The 16242-nt window shown below is 37.6% G+C and overlaps 1 protein-coding gene and 1 non-coding gene across 3 annotated transcripts in view; one reads left to right on the forward strand and one right to left on the reverse strand.

The window, feature by feature from the left end:
* The window catches only part of LOC106873920 (unconventional myosin heavy chain 6), a 543260-nt gene that overhangs the window by 35189 nt on the left and 491829 nt on the right, over positions 1-16242 (forward strand). The window lies entirely within an intron of this gene.
* Positions 11613-11754, reverse strand: LOC149133331 (U4 spliceosomal RNA). Its single transcript, XR_016243783.1, has one exon. It is a non-coding gene; the product is annotated as a U4 spliceosomal RNA (small nuclear RNA).

Consider the following 16242-nt stretch of genomic DNA (forward strand, 5'->3'; position numbering starts at 1 on the left):
AAGACAACAAGCCTGTGGGTCAGAGGCTGGAATGTGTCGGTTAGTGATCAAATGTCAGTTAAGTGGTCCTTCTCTGGATGTAGTCCAGTATGTTTGTGTGCATAGCAACAGTAGTAGCAGTAGCAGAAGCACTGTTCTGGATGTGAATTTCACATGAGCCTTGTAGAGTTTCATCGACTGCTGGAGGTTGAAGAGGAGGTCTGGTCTTCAGGATGCTGGCCCTACACTAGTAAGGCTTAGCATTTGGAGCAACTGTGTGGGTGTCTGCTGAGGGTGATTCATGTTTAGGAGTGGGAGTAGTGGTACAGTGGTGATTTCCTAATATAAGTGGTGCTTGTGGTTATTTTTGTTGTGAAGAAAGACAAGATTACAATGACCACTCTGGAGTATTTTTAATCCCATTGGAATTAAATCCCTTCTCAATGAATCAATAAAATAATTATAAATGTTGAGATACTGATGTGATATTTTCACTATTCATAAATTTGTAATATTTCCACTATTTTGATAAATCTTACAATTTACCTATTTATTGACTGTAAAACTGCTATAATATATTTCGTTTTTGGATTTGGTTTGCCAGATTTTTTATGTGATTTCGTGTGTTTTCTTATTGTGCCTTAAAATAGTCAAGACTATTGATAAGGTTGCAAGACGCAACGGAAATTTTAGGAAAATAAAAAGAAAAATAAGTAGAAATTTTACCGGTGAGTGTGTTAAATTTTAAGGCACAATAAGAAAATGACTCTCCCCAGACACAACAGAATATGCTATAATATAGTTTTAATATAATAATGATATAATAAGGTGGCAAGCTAGCAGAATTGTTAGCACATTAGGCAAAATGCTTAGCAGCATTTTGTCTGTCTGTGCATTCTGAGTTCAAATTCTGTCAGGGTTGACTTTGAGATCGATAAAATAAGTAATAGTTGAGCACTGGGGGTTGATGTATTTGTCTTACCCCTCCCCTGAAATTGCTGGCCTTGTGCCAAAATTTGAAATCAGTATAATAATGATACAATAATATAATAATAATGCAATAGTGATATAATATTATAGTAATAATATTGTAAAACTCTAGTTTTACTTTTGCCTGTTCATAATTCCATCAATGATGCATGTTTTCTTATTGTTTTACTGATTTTAGTCATCAGATTATGGCCAAACTGGAGCAATGCCTCCAAGGGTTTTAGTTGAGTACATCGACTCTTGTACTTTGTCAATTTGGTACTTATTTTATTGATTTTTAATTTATTAAATCACTAAATTACAAAAAAAGAAAAAAAATGACTGGTGTAGACATAAACACAAACATGGACATACATACATGCACATATGTATGCATGTATATATATGTATATATACACACACACACACATATATATATCTGGCTTGCCAGCTCCTGTTGAACTGTCCAACCTGTGTCCAATTCATCTGTCTGTCTATCTGTAAATACATACATACATATGTACATACATACATACATATATATATGTATATATATATATATATATATATATATATATATATATATATATATATATATATATATATATATATAGAAGGGGATATAGCATCATACAACGTGGAAGACAATTGGAGATTTCTGCGGGACAACCTGTTGAAAGCCACCGACCAGATTTGTGGGTGGTGTAAGGTCCCCTCCCGACCCAGAGTAATGTGGTGGTGGAACAAGGAGGTAGACAGGGCTATTAGACAAAATAAACAGGCTTGGAAGGACTGGAAGAACGGTGGTAGCAGGGAATTGTACCAATGTGCCAGAAGGGAGGCTAGGCGACAGGTTTATTTAGCCAGAGGGGAAGCAGATAAGGAAAGATTTGCCAATGTTCTGCGCTGTGAGGACCAAAGACTCGAGGTATTTCGTGTTGCAAGACAGTGTAGGAGAGAGAATAGTGATGTTGTAGGAGAGAAATGTGTTCGCATGGATGATGGTACGCTTGCATTAAATGAGGATGCAAAGAAAGAGGTCTGGAGATGCCACTACGATAGATTGCTTAATAAAGAGAATGAATGGGAGAAAGAGAGCCTGCCGTATGTCGACCCAATAGAGGGGCCAGCTATCCGAGTTGATAGTACCAGGGTAGATAAAGCAATTGAAGACCGGGAAAGCCCCCGGCCCATCAGGAATCACTGCAGAGATGCTCAAAATATCTGGCAGTGTTGGCTATAGCCTAGTCACCCGTATTACGAACCAGGTGATACACGAAGGAGTCATACCCAATGACTGGTGTAGCAGCATCATAGTCAACTGCTACAAAGGTAAAGGTGACGCTTTAGATACAAATAATTACAGAGGCATCAAGCTGTTAGATCAGGTTATGAAAGTTACAGAGAGGGTCATAGCCCAACTAATTAGGGAGTGAATCAATTTAGATGAGATGCAGTTTGGGTTCGTGCCAGGTAAAAGCACTACTGATGCCTTATTTCTAGTGAGACAGTTGCAGGAGAAATACCTAGCTAAGGATAAACCTTTGTACCTGGCTTTCGTTGACATGGAGAAAGCCTTTGACAGGGTCCCCCGATCCCTTATCTGGTGGTCAATGAGGAAACTTGGGATAGAAGAATGGTTAGTGAGAGCTGTGCGAGCCATGTACAGAGATGCTGCCAGTAAGGTGAGGGTTGGAAATGAGTACAGCAATGAATTCCGGGTAGAGGTAGGGGTCCACCAAGGTTCCGTCCTCAGCCCCCTCTTATTTACCATAGTCCTCCAGGCAATCACAGAGGAGTTCAAGACAGGTTGCCCCTGGGAGCTCCTCTATGCTGATGACCTTGCCCTAATTGCGGAGTCACTATCAGAACTAGAGGAGAAGTTTCAGGTGTGGAAGCAAGGTCTAGAATTGAAGGGCCTTAGAGTCAACCTAGCTAAAACCAAAATCCTAATAAGTAGGAAGGTAGATAAAACACAAACCCCTTCAGGTAGATGGCCCTGCTCAGTATGTAGAAAAGGAGTAGGTAGTAACTCTATAAGATGTACCCGGTGCAAGCTATGGACACATAAGAGGTGCAGCAACATCAAAGGCAGGTTAACTAGCAAGTTAGTTTTTGTTTGTGGCAGATGTTCAGGTGCAATAAAGACTGTAAACAAACAGGAAACAACTTCTATCTCATTCCAGGGTGAAAAACTAGAGGCAGTCGATAGCTTCCGCTATCTGGGCGACCAAGTTAGTAGTGGGGGTGGGTGCGCTGAAAGTGTAGCTGCTAGAATAAGAATAGCCTGGGCAAAGTTTAGAGAGCTCTTACCCCTGCTGGCGACAAAGGGACTCTCACTCAGAGTAAAAGGCAGACTGTATGACGCATGCGTACGAACAACCATGCTACATGGCAGTGAAACATGGGCTGTAACTGCTGAGGACATACGTAAGCTCGCAAGGAATGAAGCCAGTATGCTCCGTTGGATGTGTAATGTCAATGTGAATACCCGTCAGAGTGTAAGTATCTTGAGAGAAAAGCTGAACATTAGAAGTATCAGTTGTGGCGTGCAAGAGAAACGATTGCGCTGGTATGGACATGTGGTGAGAATGGAGGAGGATAGCTGCGTGAAAAAGTGCCACACCCTAAGAGGTAGGCCCAGGAAGACCTGGGCTGAGGTGGTGAGGCAAGACCTTCGTACATTGGGCCACACCGAGGCGATGACTACTGACCGAGACCTTTGGAAATGTGCTGTGCGTGAGAAGACCCGGCAAGCCAAGTAAGATCGTTGCCAGTGCCCCTGGACTGGTTCTTGTGCGGGTGGCACATGAGATGCACCATTTTGAGCGTGGCCGTTGCCAGTACCGCCTGACTGGCTCCTGTAGGATTTTCGAGCGAGATCGTTGCCAGTGCCCCTGGACTGGCTTGTGCAGGTGGCACATAAAAGACACCATTTCGAGTGTGGCCGTTTTCGTGTGGGTGACACGTAAAAGCACCCACTACACTCTCTGAGTGGTTGGCGTTAGGAAGGGCATCCAGCTGTAGAAACTCTGCCAAATCAGACTGGAGCCTGGTGTTGCCATCCGGTTTCACCAGTCCTCAGTCAAATCGTCCAACCCATGCTAGCATGGAAAGCGGACGTTAAACGATGATGATGATGATGATGATGATGATATATATATATATATATATAAGTACTAGGGTCTAATCATTCGACTAAAAATTCTTCAAGGCAGTAACCCAGCATAGCTGCAGTCTAATGACTGAAATAAGCAAATGATAAAAGGAAAAAAAAGATATGTGAATGTGTGTGCATGTACACACATGATAATTCTCTGCACGCTTCCATCTACTCAATTGGCCTCACAAAGAATTGGTCAGCATAGGTTACAGCTGAATGCACATGTCCAAGAGACCATGCAGTACAACCTAACATGGAACCCCATAGTTGAGATGAGGAGACTTTCATTACCACACTGCTATGTCTAATCTTTGAAATACATAAGTGGCAAATGTGATTATATTCATCACTGAAACTGTTGATTGTAATTATTGTATTATTCATGGCCTTACAGTTATATTTTATATAATTAAACATTATTATTGTCATTTGGTATACATTTCTCATTGTTGCTCATGTTATTTTTCTCAGTTTTTCCTGTAACTTGAGTCAAAAATCTGTATTTGGTTGCATTTGCTGCATACGATAAACTGAATTAATATTTTCTGGGAAATTTATTAAACTTGGTTTCTTTTCCTTTTCATACTTAATTAACAGTAATTGGTTCCAGTGAAAGGTTTATAAAAGAATGGAAATGAAATACTAAAAATAGCTGATTAACAGAAATTAGCATCAAGTTTTCATTTCATAACAGATTTAGTAAGCAACATACATTGAAGATTGCAACATATTGCAATTTTTGTAATGTAGGATTTCAATTGAAACCTTATGCAAGGGGGAATGTTTTTGTTTCAGATTATTAAGCTATATATTTCCTTTGTATTCCAGCAACAGAAAATATTAATTTGTCTTAGTGGTTTTAGTGATTCTCCTTTTCCCTGTAGAGCATGTGGTTGAAACATTAGCTTTCACAACCTCAGGGCTCCAGGTTCAATCCCATTGTGTGACACCTTCAGCAACTGACTTTTGCCATAGCTTCAGGTTGCTCAGTACCTTGTCAGTGGTATTTTGTAAGATGGAAATTGTGTAGAAGCTTCTAGTTTGTCTGTCTCTTCCCATATATATATATATTTGTTAAAGAGGACAATACAAATGCTACAGCAAACATCTCAAGTCATATACGTTATTATTATCAAAAAATTTAAAGTTTTACAGCTGTTTTGGGGATATCTCAAAATGTGGGATATCCCATCATTGGAGAAAAATAGGGAAAATGTGAAGGGTATAGATTAAAGAAAGTTGAACTGTGAGCTTTTATGCTTCTTTTTTCTTCATTTCTTTATTTCTTTTTTTCTCCAGCCCTTTATTTCATTGCTTCCTTAATTTATACCCTTCACATTTTCCCTATTTGTCTCCAATAATGGGATATCCCATATTTTAAGATATCCCAGAAACAGCTGTAAGACTTAAAATTTTTTAATAATAATAATGTATATGACTTGAGATATTTGCCTTAGCATTTGTTGTCCTCTTTAACAAATACATATCCGCTATATCAGAATCTACAATGGTTCCATAACTCCCATCTTGTCTATGAGCTTGGAGCCCTGGTAATACATTACAGCACTTACCCAGCATACCTAGTTGTTTAGATCACCTGTGAGCAAACCACCCATATTATGTATATATATATATATGAGGAGCTGCTAAAAAGGCTTTAAGGGTATAGTGAAAGGCCTGGTTAGAGGCCCAAACTTCTGAGTTCCTTTACAGGGCTTAGAAAAACTGGAGGACTGCTGCAATAAGTGAGAGAGGTAAATATGTTGAATAGAATCATAATTAATTGATCCCAAAAACCAGGAACTTTTTAGCACTCCCTCATATATATGCGTGTGAACACACACACAAATACATATATAATGTGTGTGTGTATATATATATATATGTATGTATATATACATATATTTTTATATAGATTGATAGATAGATATATACATACAAGTGTTATACCAAAAGTAATGCCAAAGTGGACATTTCTTTAATCATTAACTGACATTGGTCATTCAAACTGCACATGTTGATAGAGTGACTCTTCCTCCATACAAAGGTACTATGCAACATAGACTTTGTCCCAAAGGGTGTATTTGCTCTATCATTGAATCCAATTCTAGAATCTTCTTTGAATAAATTCAGGTGTGCACTGTTACACCCATTTTTTCACAGAACAAATCATTGTTCCTGAAGACTGTCCTTTATTAGACTGAACAGGCAGAAGTCAGATGGCCCCAGATCAGGATGTACAATGGATGGTGGGGACCACTGACCAGTCCAGTGTGCTGAATGCCTGATTTGTAACCAAAGATCTATGTTGTTATAAATATGGGTCTTTTCCAGATTCTTGTTTGATCCCTTCCTCTTAATGGCTTCTCTAAGCTTTTTCAGTGTCTCAGTATACCACTCACTGTTCATGCCATGGCTACATTCCGGAAATTCAAGGAGAATGATGCTTTTGTCATTCCATAAAATAACCTCCTTGACTTTCTGTGCAGATCTGTGCCCTTTAAACTTCTTAGGCCTTGAAAATGAGGTGTGATGCCATTCCAAGGACTGAGCCTTCCCTGTCACCTGATCAGAAATAAACTTGTCTTCATTGGTTTCAAATGCTTTCAGCAAATTAGAACAAGCTTCCACCCTTCTCTCCTTCAAATCAAGTATCAACTGCTGAGGTACCCGCTTTGCACACATTTGCCAATACCTAAACTTTTTCACTGTCTTCTGTAATGCATTACAACCTCAGTTAAGTGATGCATCAAGCTCATGAATTGTGAGTTATACATCTACATGGACCAGTTTATTTACATGCTGGCTATTCATGTTTGTGATTGCAAAGTTCATGGTCTCCAACTGCATGGTTTGTCTTCATTGCTGGTTTCTCTTTATTTAATCTTCATCCATCTCTGCACATCGCTCTTGTTGATACTGTTATCTTTCTAAACAATCTTTCCTGTTGATGTTAGACAATCTGCACACCCCTCCTTCATTAAAAACTCAATGTCAACACATTACTTCTGCTTCAAACTTATTATTTGCCTGCAATGAAGAGGAAAATAAGGAAGAGTTACAATGAAGGATGAGTTATTTTACCAAGCTATGCTATTTGAACAACCTACGTCACTTAATAAACTTATGCCCACATTTGGATTATTTTTGATACAACCTTTATTTGTAGATATCTTTTGCCAGTGTTTATTGGTAAATGTTTATAGGTGCAGGAGTGGCTGTGTGGTAAGTAGCTTGCTTACCAACCACATGGTTCTGGGTTCAGTCTCACTGCGTGGGACCTTGGGCAAGTGTCTTCTACTATAGCCTTGGGCTGACCAAAGCCTTGTGAGTGGATTTGGTAGACAGAAACTGAAAGAAACCCATCGTATATATGTATGTATATATATATATATATATATATATATATATGTGTGTGTGTGTGTGTGTGTGTGTGTGCGTGTGCGTGTATATGTTTGTGTCTGTGTTTGTCCCTCAACATCACTTGACAACCGATGCTGGTGTGTTTACGTCCGTGTAACCTAGTACTAGGCTTACAAAGAATAAGTCCTGGGGTCGATTTGTTCGACTAAAGGCGGTGCTCCAGCACGGCCGCAGTCAAATGACTGAAACAAGTAAAAGACTAAAAAAGAGTAAAAGAGTAAATGCTATAAAAGACAGCAAGAAAACAGTAAAACTGTTGTTTTAGAATGGAAGTCTCTGGTGATACATCAAGTTCATAGACACTCCTTAATCATTGACTGTAAGAAGTGGGGTGAATCATTGAATGGTCCCTGAGAAGTCTGTAACAAACAACACTGCTGCTATTGTTATTGGCTACAAAATAAAATGTTGTCAATCAGCTGCTCCTCATTTATAATATATTGGCAATTTAACTAATTTGATATTTTGTTTTGATGTCCGTGAGAGTCATCAAGCATTTGTTATTAGATTTGCTGTTTTCCCTGTTGGCGTTGAGTTTAGGAACATAATGAAGTCAAGTCTTCTGCTTCATCTGCTTGGACGCAACACAGAATATTTCTGTTTGATTAATGATAAGTAATTGGTATTAGAGAGAGAGAGAGAGTTTGTGTGTGTGTGTGTGTGTGTGCATGAATGTGTTCTGTGATAGAGATATCTCAAGTTAGAAACTCAAGTTGAGAACTGAGTCACTATGGCATTACTACTCATTGACAGAGTTCTTACTATATAACTAATTTCTCAGTTTATGGCAGAAATGAAGGACAAAAAAAAAAGAAAAAATATTATCTACTGATAATTTTCATTGATAAAAACATACAAGTAGAAAACCTGCCAAAAGTAATTTTATAAGCTTTGCTGAAATTTCTAATAAAACTGTAATTGCCAATTTTCCTGGGTCTGTAAATGAGCATTTGGTGCCTATTTTTGAAATTGTTGTTTATGTTTGTGTCTTACGATGGAGACTACTAAATCCTTTATCAAACAAAGGAATCTCTCTGCACCCTATTATCATCTCTATTTTATTCTTATCTAAAACTGCTTAAACTCTACCTCATTCCTACACATTTGCTGATGACTCAACTGCCCATCCACAACTGTTTTTCATCTCAGATGTTTAAATGTCGAGAAGAGAGAGAGAGGATGTTGGTGTTTCATCAATGACTGCTCTATACTACGGCTGACTCTAACTTCTCCATTTGTTATTGATTCCAGTCTCCAGTGGGAATCATCCCTGTTGCTGTTTATCTTTTTATCCTTCACTGCCAAGGAGTGGATTAGTGCAGGACTGACAGAATTTTCTCAGTCATATCTAATTGTCATTTCATTCAATACATGATATTTATTTATATTTCAGATAATATGCTTTTTATTGCTATGTCTCTAGTGACTGACCATCTTGGTCTCTTGACTCCTTGGTTTACTATTTAAAAGGTCTTTGTTTAAGCTGCATTAGATTTTAAATGTGAGAGTGATGGCCAAGTGGAGTGAGTGGTGGACTTGTGACAAGGATATTTAATTTTCAGATGGTTTTGTCCATCTTTCTGTAAATGTGTATCACAGGGTAGTCACTAACCTAATCAATGACAATACTGCAATATTGGGAAGTGATTTTGTGTTTTATTCACTGTGGGCCTAGTGAAAGTAAGATCAAACAACTCTTGTGGCAGAGGGGAAAATGCCCCAGAGCAGTGTTCTACTTATCAAATTACAAAAATAGTACAAGTCTCATGAATATTATAGAGAGAGTTGAAAAACTTTGATTGACTGATGCTATCCAAGTAGTTATTAGTTAAATGTGAGTCTCCTTCTTTATGCATTTCTAGTGATGTATCCATGTATCCCAGTTAATCCTCTCATTCTTGGAAACAGGGGTAGAATCAAGAATAAACCACAAGCAGGAAATAATTTCTCAAAGTCCTATCATATTTTTAGAATCAGCATCACTAGTTTTTTCTTCTTTCTCTCTCCCTTTGACAGTCTTTCTATACATATATACCTACACACACAAGCACACACACACATGCATTGTATATGTATTATATATGTATGTGTCTGTATACACACACACACACACACACACACACACACACACACACATATACATACACATATAGGCACAAGAGTGGCTGTGTGGTAAGTAGCTTGCTTACCAGCCACATGGTTCTGGGTTCAGTCCCACTGCGTGGCACCTTGGGCAAGTGTCTTCTACTATAGCCTTGGGCTGACCAAAGCCTTTTGAGTGGATTTGGTAGACGGAAATTGAAAGAAGCCTGTTGTATGTGTGTGTGTGTGTGTGTGTGTGTGTGTGTGTGTGTGTGTGTGTGTAAATGTTTGTGTGTCTGTGTTTGTCACCCCAACATCGCTTGACAACCGATGGTGGTGTGTTTACGCCCCCGTAGCTTACTGGTTTGGCAAAAGAGACTGATAGAATAAGCACTAGGCTTACAAAGAATAAGTCCTGGGATTGGTTTGCTTGACTAAAGGCAGTGTGCCAGCATGGCTGCAGTCAAATGATTGAAACAAGTAAAAGAATAAAAGAATACATATACACATGCATGTACATACAAATACACACGCTTGTTCTTGCTTGCAGTTGTGCTCACAGTCCTGCTTGTGGTCATGGTCGCAGTCATGGTCGCTGTCATGCTCAGTTCATTTTACAACTCCCTTACATATAAAGGTAAGGCAGCAAGCTCGCAGAATTGTTAGCACGCCAAGCAAAATGTTTAGTGGCATTTCATCTGTTTATATGTTCTGAGTTCAAATATTGTCGAGGTCCACTTTGCCTTTCATCCTTTCAGGGTCGATAAAATAAGTACCAGCCTAGCACTGGGGTCAATGTAATTGATTCACTCCTCACTCAAAGCTGCTGGCCTTGTTCCTAAATCTGAAGCCTATATTACATATGAAGATGGTGTGTTGGCAGAAGTTATCATATTGGACAAAATAAGCATTATGGTATTTCTTCTGGCTTTTAATGTTCAATTCTAACCGAGATCAACTTAGCCTTTCATTCTTTCCGACTCGATAAAATAAAGTACCAGTCAAGTACAAGGGTTGATCAGTGGCATATGGTGGTGGTTGTACTGGGTGTGCTGCCACACACAATGCCACCAAATTTCATGCAGAGGTATAACAAAAGTTTTCCATTAAGATTTTGTGATTAAATTAATAAGTAAGGTTGATATTTATAATAAATTTACCATTTCCGATGGGTGTGCAGTGCACACCTAGCACACCCAGAATATATGCCCTTGTGGTTGATGTAATTGACTTGTTGCCCTCCCTTCAAAATTGCTGGCCTTGAATCCAGCAACAGATTGGTTCCCCATTCAGACAAATGTTTTGATCCCAATCAGTTATACACCATGCAAACTGGGCAACTGTTCTTAGGGTTCAAGAAAAACAAAAAAATTACAAATGTGAGAGCCTACCATATTTGTATTACAGTATACTCCCCTCTGGTTTTTTTCTCTCAGCTGTTAGTATTGAACTACTGGTTGAGTGGTTAATGATGATGATGATGATGATAAGGAGGAGGGGGAAATATATTTTCAGTTGCAAAATAAGAGTGACAATCGACAATAAACACCCACTTCACCCCTTTCCACATATAAGTAGCCTGGGAAGTTGAATATAAAACAGCCTGCTGTATGTTTTTTCCATATGGTAATCTGGTTTCCAGGAATATGATGATTAAGGTAGACACAAGACCACAGAGAGAGAAGCAGGGAATCAACTTGAGTGAATGACTAATATATATTTTATCAAGTGTCAGATAGGATTTCACACTCAAACATAAATCAATTCAATAATAATAATAATAATAATAATAATAATAATAATAATAATAACAATCCTTTCTACTATAGGCACAAAGGCTGGATTTTGTGGGGAGGGGGATAGTCGATCACATCAACCCCAGTACTCAACTGGTACTTAGTTTATTGACCCTGAAAGGATGAAAGGCAAAGTCGACCTTGGGAGAATTTGAACTCAGAACGTAGCAACAGATGAAATACCTCTAAGCATTTTGCCCGGCATGCTAACAGTTCCGCCAGCTCACTGCCTTAATAATAATGATAATAATAATAATAATAATAATAATAATAATAATAATTTTCAACTAGCAATAACCATGCCTTGGATTTACCTCATTGGCCATGGGACCGAATAATGGTTTTCAAATTTTGCTACAAGGGCAGCCATTTGTTGGAGGATAAGTCGATTACATTGATCCCAGTGTTTCACTGGTACTTAATTTATCGAGCCTGAAAGGATGAAAGGCAAAGTTGACCTCGATAGAATTTGGGAGGGTGTCTGATTAAATTTACCCAATATTTCCTTGATGTTTTATTTTTTCAGGTGTGGCTGTGTAGTTAGAAGCTTTCTTCCCAACCACATGGTTCTGGGTTCAGTCCCACTACATGGCACCTTGAGTAAGTGTCTTCTACCAAAGCCTTGTGCTGACCAAAGCCTTGTGAATGGATTTGGTAGACAGAAACTGAAAGAAGCTTGATGTATATATATATAAATATATCCAAGAAAGTTAGGGGTTGTGAATCCAACCCACTAAGAGATATCTATCCAATATACTGCTGGAAGAATACCCGATTATTATTACACTAGTGCTTTTCCATTGCATGGCAATTACATTACCAAGTGCAATAAATGAGTGCGGGTAAAAAGTTATTTTACCATTAATTTATATAGCAATAAGAAAATGGAGGGGATTAATAGGTGGTATTCATCAGCTTGCAGACATTGTATTGTGTCAATTTACTTGTTTATTTGTTTACTAAGAGGACAATAAATAACAATATACAAGCATATGTGACATATGTCACATGTGTTTGTATATGTGTTTGTATATTGTTATTATCTATCTGTGTGTGTGTGTGTGTGTGTGTGTGTGTGTGTGTGTGTGTGTGTGTGTGTGTGAATCTGTGTGTCTGTCATAACACACTATGAAAAATACATGATAGAAAAAATAATACTGTAGTAAAAAATTGCACACATACACACACACACACATACACACGTGTATATATATATATATATATATATATATATATATATATATATATATATATATATATATACATATGTGTGTGTGTGTGTGTATTTATGTATATATATGTATATGTGTTTCTGTGTGTGTATATATCACATGTTAAATGATGATGACGATAATGATATATATATATATATATATATATATATATATATATATATATGTATGTATTTGGTACGATACAAGTATATATCTTATCTAATTATCTGTGTAAAAGAAGATAAGAGCTATTTATTAAGTAAAGGATGAGATATCTCTTTGTTAACCTTCAGCCCAGCATGAAATCCATGAAATTAATTAAGACTTGTCAAAACCTTTTATTGCTTCTTGCAAGGTTCATTTTTTTTTTTTTTATCAATGATTCTTAAACATTTTGCTCATTTGTTTAGCTTGAAAATTCATTATCTACAGTCATTTTAAGAATATTTTAAGGTAGATTATTACTATGTAGATTATTTATTTTATTTCATAAAATCTCCAAAAATACTTGAAATGTTTGTGTAATTTCTGTGTTTAGGATTTCTTTCGACTTAATCTTTTTCGTCTATCTCTAAATTAGCATTTTTATTAAAATTTTTCCATCTTTTACTTGTTTCAGTCATTTGGCTTGTTTCAGCCATTTGGCTTGTTTCAGCCATTTGGCGCTACCTTGAAGGGTTTTTCAATCGAACAAATTGACTACAGGACATATTTTTTTTTAAGGCTTGGTACTTATTGTATAGGTTTCTTTTACTGAACTGCTAAGTTACTGGAATGTAAGCACACCAACAGCGCTTGTCAAGCATTGATTAGGGGGGGGGGACTAACACAGACACAAAGACACACACACACATACATACACACATACATACATACACACACATACATACATACATACATACATGTTTCTTTCAGTTTCTTATTTCGTTACTACCCACAAGGGGCTACACACAGAGGGGACAAACAAGGACAGACAAACGGATTGAGTCGATTATATCGACCCCCCCAGTGCGTAACTGGTACTTATTTAATCGACCCCGAAAGGTTGAAAGGCAAATCGACCTCCGCGGAATTTGAACTCAGAATGTAGCGGCAGACGAAATGCCGCTAAGCATTTCGCCCGGTGTGCTAACGTTTCTGCCAGCTCGCCGCCTTCTTTCAGCTTCTTTCAGTTTCTGACTACCAAATCCACTCACAAGGCTTTGGTCAGCCTAAGGCTATAGTAGAGGACACTTGCCCAAGGTGTCATGCAGTGGGACTAAACCCAGAACCATTTGGTTGGGAAGCAAGCTTCTTACTACACAGCCATGCCTCTTAGTCTAACTAGAGACCAAATGGTACATTTATCTTGCAAAGGATTTTGGGAATTATCACCCTCTGCCTCACACACTTCATTGACTGCTTGTTTAATTGTACTCAGTGGCAACTAAGACTCATTTTGTTACTTTGTTTGCAACCTTTGGTATATTATACATGCTGCATTTAACCCTTTAACATTTAAACCTGCAATATCCGACCCAAATATTCTACCTGTTTTTATGTTCAAAGCAGCCAGTTATGACCTTTCACACCTACCCTCCGATGTCATTCTAAAATTAGACGATCACATCATTAAAGCTTTAAGATAATGCATGATTAATTTGAAATGATGTGTGTCAATAAGAATTACATTCAACAGAGTAATCTGAATGTTAAAGGGTGAACACTATAGGTGACTATATATACATACATGCATACATATTTATGTGTGAGCTCCTGTGTGTGTGTGTGTGTGTGTGTGTGTGTTTGTGTGCGATTAGAGTTAGTCACCACTTGTTTGGAGGTGTGTAGGGTAAACAATATGTATAAATCCAGATCATAGTTTCACAGAGTTTTCTACAATAGTAATCAGTGATATGGAAAAAAAAAGTTGGGAATGAAAATAGAAATGGTACCCAAGTGGTTATTCATGTGACATGCAACACCAGGCAGATGTGATAGATCCACTACTTTTTTCACATCAAATGTTTATCACTGGCATCTGTTGAAACTGACATCATCATCATCACCACTACCACCGCCATCATCACCACCACCATCACCACCATCTCTATCATCATTTGTCTTTCACTATGCCATCATAGCTTCAATGGGTCTTCTCTATCTGCTGCATCTTAATTCTTGTTCTGGTCCCTTATCATCTCCTTTCTAAGATCCAGCATCTTGATATCTGCTTTTACCATTTCTTCCTACTTCTGCAATCTCCCTCTTCCATTGGTTTCTTCCACTTGGATTCTTTAGCTCTTCTTCCCCTAAGTCTCACAGACATCAAATATCTCAAACCAACACATTCTTCTCTCTTGCATGCTACGACCAATTCTTCTAAAGATGGTTAGCTCTTTAAACATAACTCTGAGAGCCTTGTTCTCTCTTCATTCCTTCACAGCCTCCATGTAATTTGCAGTCAACAACTGTGAAAATGAGGTCTTTCCTCAATATAGTTTGCGAGAAGATCGCATAGAAACGATGCTTTTGCTTAGTCCTAAAGTGCTTAATCAGAAGTCATTGTTGCCTATGATTAGTTTATGTTTGGTCACTGTGTCGCATACTCTGACTACTTCAATTACTTAGTATGCCATTACTATATGTTCCACATTCGCTACCCATGTAAAGCTAGGGCATGGATTTAAGCCCATGTTGTCTCAGTATTCAGTCATTGACAAAACTTTAGAACATAGGTCTGAAAATTAGAATTTTTATATTAAATGCCTAAATTGTACTTGGGCATAACAATTTTAATTTAAAAAAAAAACATCCTAAACTTTTGGCCATGACTATGTATATATATATATATATATATATATATATGTATAATTATTATAAAAATTATAATTTAGGGTATCTAAGAGATATCACCATGCTTGAAATAGCAGTCAAAACTTTGACTCTAAAACCACATCAAATGTTCATATAGCACCAGGAGAAAAGACAAAGAGACAAAATAAACTAGCAAAAATAATTATTACCTCTGAGGTTTTTATTCCCATGTTGGCCACCTGATAAGATTGGTATTTTTAAATAACGATCTTATCCTTATATATATATATATATATATATATATATACATACACGTGTGTGTGTGAGGGCACATGGCTTAGTGAGATTAAGGTGTTGTGCTCACAATCTAGGGATCATGATTTCAATTCCTTGACCGGGTGGTGCATTGCGTTCTTGGGCAAAACACTTCATCTCGTGTTGCTCTACAACCACTTCAACACCTGATGCACAGTACACAGTGCACCTGTTCAGATGTTGACTTGATGGGGAGGATGAGCTAATGTATAGCATGAACATTTGATCACTAGAAACAAATCATTTGTGCAGGATTATTCACACAAGGATTAATCTGCACGAATTTCTACACGGATATTTACCACTGGAATGAAACTACTCTTCAAGTACTGTTCTCTCTTTTTTCAGCACATCACACTCTTTACCACTTCATACTAAAAATATCCGCCTATGGATATAATAATAGATAACTTTATTTTTTCTGTCTCCAATGAAGGGAAGTACTGGATCTTCCCAGAAACAGCTGTAAGACTCTATCCATAAAATTCTTCAACCTTACCTTTGC

The sequence above is a fragment of the Octopus bimaculoides genome, chromosome 11 (genome assembly GCF_046866305.1).
Source record: "Octopus bimaculoides isolate indiv1 chromosome 11, ASM4686630v1, whole genome shotgun sequence".
Classification (NCBI taxonomy): Eukaryota; Metazoa; Mollusca; class Cephalopoda; order Octopoda; family Octopodidae; genus Octopus; species Octopus bimaculoides.